The following is a 5,239-nucleotide window of genomic DNA, read 5'->3' on the forward strand; positions in this document are numbered from 1 at the left end:
CACCATTAAAACATCACAAGACCACCTTGGAGGAGCTGGTTTCAGTGACGCCTTCCAGCTGCACTCTCCACTCTTCTCCGTGAAGAAGATTGTTTATATTTGGTGGAAACCATGACAGACCCGATGGATTTAGGCCATTACACTACTTCTGTCCTTACATCCCTTTCATCTCTCACTCTCCTTTCTCTCTTTCACTGCCTTTACTTTTAGAGGTATGGGGTATTTTTAATGGCATAGTTGCTGTAAATTCTGTTTTCTTTGTTGTTTTTCAGTGTTTTCGAGCCAGATGGACCATTAAAGCTACACGTCCAAGCATCAAGCCTCCAGTTGGCTTCTCCCCCCAGCCATCAGTCAATTTCCTGCATGATCATTCCTTCAACCCGAAACACTGTTTGCCCATGGTGAAGACCTGCATCAACTGCCTTAGGCTGCCACTGCTTGATATGTGGATTTCAGGGAGAGCATAGGTAACATGCAGTGGTAAAGAATAACTGTGGAACATTATGCATTATGCAGTTCCTGAAGGGACTGAGTATTCCAGTAGTTCCCAACCATTTTCCTTAAGGGACCCTCTTTTCTAATATCGATTAAACTGCCGACCTCTGAGTAAATTACATATTTCATTGATATTGTGTATTATATTCAATGCATAACAATAGCAGTACACAAACAACTAATACGCTCTAAATAGTGAGCACAGTAACTGCAGGATGTTTGTATAAAACATAAACTTTGAGCAGATTATTTCCTGTGAATATTGATCAGAGATGAGTTTTTACTACTATTTTTAGGAACTTTTTATACAATTCTCTGTATTATGTTTTTTATTTATTTTTAAACAATCATACATACTTAATAGGCTTCCTTTTTGACAAATTCAGTGTTTTCTTCTGCCTAACGCTTGTCTATTGTTCTTTTAGCTCTTTGGTTGTTGTTAAGTGCATACTTTTTTAATACAGGACAATGAGATATAAGCCTACTGTATACATTACACCCCTTAAATTCAATTTACCCTAATGGCGCCCAAGCGAAAAAAAAATCTATTTTATTGTATTTCAAGTATATTTATATTTCCGATAGTATGTTGAAAATGTACTTACACAAATTGTACTTTTTGTAAATATATAAAGTATACTAGCATTACACTTTCACGCTAACACTTTTTTAACACACTTTAAAATAATTATACTATATTACACTTTATAGAAATATATTATACTAAAATATACTTTAAGTGAACGTTATGTGTACTTTCTAAAGTGTACTTATTTTAAATGTGTTTTTACACATATTTTTGATATATTTTAAATTGAATGCTCAAAATTGTCATTGTAACATAGGCTGAAAGCATATTTTAAAAGTACACATTTTAATATCAACACTGTGATATTAAATTTGAGTGTATTTTAAGTTACATTTGAGATTTGAGGTCTAATTATGAACTTAAGATATTCACGCTAGTACTTCAGGACATTCTTTTATTGGAAAGTGTTCAATAGTATTACTATAAGATGCACTTAAACCCATTTATGGAAATTTTTGTTGCTGTGTGTAAAAGTACACCAGATATGCAATCTATTGCAGCTGTTTAATCAGTTTGGCCAAAAAAAATAATGATAGCAATACATCTTAGCACACAAAATTACATTAAACAAAACATTAAATGGCACACTTCAAAAGTAGCAGGTGCACAAACAATGTGTGTTCTGCTGAAAGCAAGTGGTTTAAAAGTGGGTGCAGTGCCTACTTATGATTTTACAGATTAGCATCACCCACCGTATTGCAACAGAGCCAAGTTAATACTGGGCTAAAATTATAAGGCAAAAAAAGTAAAGCTACTCACACTGTGTTAACATTGTCACGAAGTGTCAAAAAAAGAACATCTAACTTGGGTATTGTTTAATGGGAAAAAGCAGGGCTACGGCCAAAACCAAGAGCAATTGGAGAGTGACAGATCAAAAAGTCACTGACAGTATTCATGCCGTATAGGGACTGATATGTAGAGGTCGATTTGGTGTTGATGTCTGGCAAAGTAGTAGCCTCCCAAGAATTTTAGTCTCTTTTTAACATTGTTGTTTTGTCCTTGGACTTAACTATTACACATTTACGCTTGAGTGATTGGGGATGCACGGCAACTCATTATGGGTGTGAGACACCTCATTTATAAATGTGGAAGATATATTTAACTGAACATCTCTACACACCTTTCCTCCACTCTTGGCAAGCTCTTTTACTAAAATACAGAAGTTGGTGGATGTGGATGAGGCCTTATCATCAGATGTAAAAGCCACCAGGGTCATAACTTCGCAGAATGTTCCATCATTTAACTGTACAACTGAATTATTTCTCTTTTTAAGAGTTGTGTTATTATATGAATGATAAACCACACTGCTACAAATGAAACGGTCATAAAATAAACCCGAATGAACTGTCACTCCTATTAAACTTTCAATAGCCATCCTCTGCAACACAGATGTGCTAACTTTCTTTGGGCAGCCAAAACCTCTGACATTATGTTGAAACTCCTTTGATTTCTTTCTTAAGCTAGAGGTACTTTGAAGTTTGTCAAATGTCTTTATGCTGTCATTAGCATTTGCCATTGTAGTCCCTGCTTTTTTTTTTGAGAGACCCCTCCACCGAAGGAATCTATTCACTATTTGTGTTGGCACATGTGTTGTTCCACTGAAAAACCTAAGCAAAGTCCCATTAAATGATTCAAATGGAAATGTGGATGTTGCCCACAGTGGTCCCCAGTTACGCACACCTGCTGCCAAGTGCATTAATAAATGCACATTAAAAGAAGCATTAACAGCACCATACAGTTTCTCAAAGTTGAGCACAAATTTTCGCAGAGCTTGTTCTGCCACATCCACATGTTTCACTTTGATGGCATCCTGAAGAAGAGTGTGTATCGCAAAAACCAATAAAAAAAGATCATTCCAATACTTCTTTTTCAGAATGCCATTCAAAACAGGCAATGCATAAAACAACAAAAATGACCTCCACTCAGATGCTTTCCAGAATTTTCTGTCCTTCACTGATCTTGGTGACCTTGTGACCTCCACAGGTGGGTTAATGGCCAGCAAATCCTGGTCTATATCACTGACCTTGCCGCCCAAGTACCAGTCTTCATTACGGTGCTTACTGTCTAGCCACAGAGATGTAATCTGTTTAGTGACACCCAGGCAGACACTGTGTTGGTACTCAGGAATGAATCCAGTGATCATCTTGAAGCTCTCAAGTTCCATCAAAGGGGATGGGCCTTTCACACCCATTACTGGATTAGCAGGTGTTGCCAGCATAGCATGCCGAAAATGATCCATCTCTGTCCGTAAAGGTGGTTCTGGGGTTTCCCAGACATATGGACCACCACCAGTGTGAAGGCAGAAGTCACACCCATATTTGCCATTGAACTGTTTTGTGTTTCTCAGGAGGGGGCGGGCAACTGAATCTGAGGAGCACAGGAGTAAATGAACTTTGCTTGTATGCTCTACATTTTCAGAGTCCATCCATTTAATTCCAGTCTGTTCCAGTTCCTTGAGCTCTGCCACAAAAGCAGTTAAAAATGTGATCATATTTGGCTTGCTTTTACCAAACCATAAGCATGGTATACATATGTTGGCTTGGCGATCTTTTGGTGATCTTTTAGGCTCTATGATTTGACACTGAATTGGCCATATCTGAAAATTATTGCTGTTGAAAACTGGAATTCCATCACAATTCCACATAACTGATATGTCATCAGCCCCTATTTGTCACTCTGCTTGAGTTTTTCAATACAGCCCACACTGAATATCTGAAATATGCCTGGATTGATGTCTTTCATTTAAATGCATCCGATTTTTCCACAATGTTCCACTATTTTGGGAAGTACAAGAAAGTAAGACCCAACCCTTAAGTTTCTCTCAATGTCAAATTCAGCATTACAAGAAGAACAATCTTGAGCTGTCTCACTGGGTCCCATATAGCTTTCACAGTTGATACAATAAAAATGGGGCACATAGTGGCCAAACTGTCCATACGCTTTATGAAAAAGATATGAGGTTGCTGGCACCAAGCCAGGGAAATGCTCATTAAACATTGTAAGAAGATCCTGAAGAGCTACTCCTGTCAAATTATGCCTCAGTACATATGACATGAGTAAGAGCAGACTCTGTCCTTTTGTGAGGGGAGCACCTGGGTATACAGGACCCACCATGATGGCGATTCAATGGTGTTTCTGTAATAAACAAAGACAAGATTCCTCACAAATTCACCTTAAAAACAACAACAGGAAACATAAGCCAAAACTTATAATGACAGTGTTGTACTATAAAGAGAGATATCGGCTTACATGTAATGAAAAACAACCATATACAGATAATCTGTAATTAAATGGTAGTACCTCCATTGTTTAATCTGATTCCGGCTTGGCTCCTCCTTCCCCCTCTGTCCTCTTGTCCACTTCGCCCTTTCCCCTTTCCTCTGTTCCCTTCCCTCTTCCCTCTGTCGTTCATGTCCCACTCCGCCCTCTTCCTCTCTGCCTCCTGTCTCTCTATCCCTTCTTGGTAAGAATCTGCATTACTATGATCTGATGACAAATCTGAAAAACAAAATAGAGGAATTAGTTTGCAGCCTTCAGTGTGGTTGAACATTGGAAAAAAAATACATTTACTACTGTAGCATTATTTCTCCTGAACTTACCTTTTCAGTAAACTTTTCTTCTGTAAAGGGATGTTCTTGCAGGGCGGCTGTGGCTCAGAGGGCAGCGGGTCGTCCCCAAATCAGAAGGTTGTTGGTTCGACTCCTCGCCACGTGTCGAAGTATCCTGAGCAAGATACTGAACCCCAAATTGCTCCCGATTGCATAGCATCGGGTGTGAAATGTTCATGAATGAGTTAGTTTCTGTTTGATGGACTTTACTGAGTGAACGTGTGGGAAAGGGTGAATGTGGCACGTAGTGTTAAAAAAGCGCTTTGAGTGGTCGGAAGACTAGAAAGGCGCTATAACAACTACAAGGTCCATTTACCCATTTACCATTCTTGGAACTGAAAGATGTACCGAGAAAATCTACTTTGTAGAAACAATTTCTCCTTTTTCTGTGGATACAGTAAAAACAAAGAAATAGGAAAACCTGAAACACGGCATGCCTTTATCCATTAGCTAGCAAGTAGTGTTAATGTGATACCCTTGATGAACTTACAGTGGATTTGGGCAAACATTTTAGGATGATGAGACTGAAGGAATATTGTCGTTTAGA

The sequence above is a fragment of the Morone saxatilis genome, unplaced genomic scaffold (assembly GCF_004916995.1).
Source record: "Morone saxatilis isolate NCDOM2014 unplaced genomic scaffold, NCSU_SB_2.0 Contig8, whole genome shotgun sequence".
Taxonomy (NCBI): domain Eukaryota; kingdom Metazoa; phylum Chordata; class Actinopteri; family Moronidae; genus Morone; species Morone saxatilis.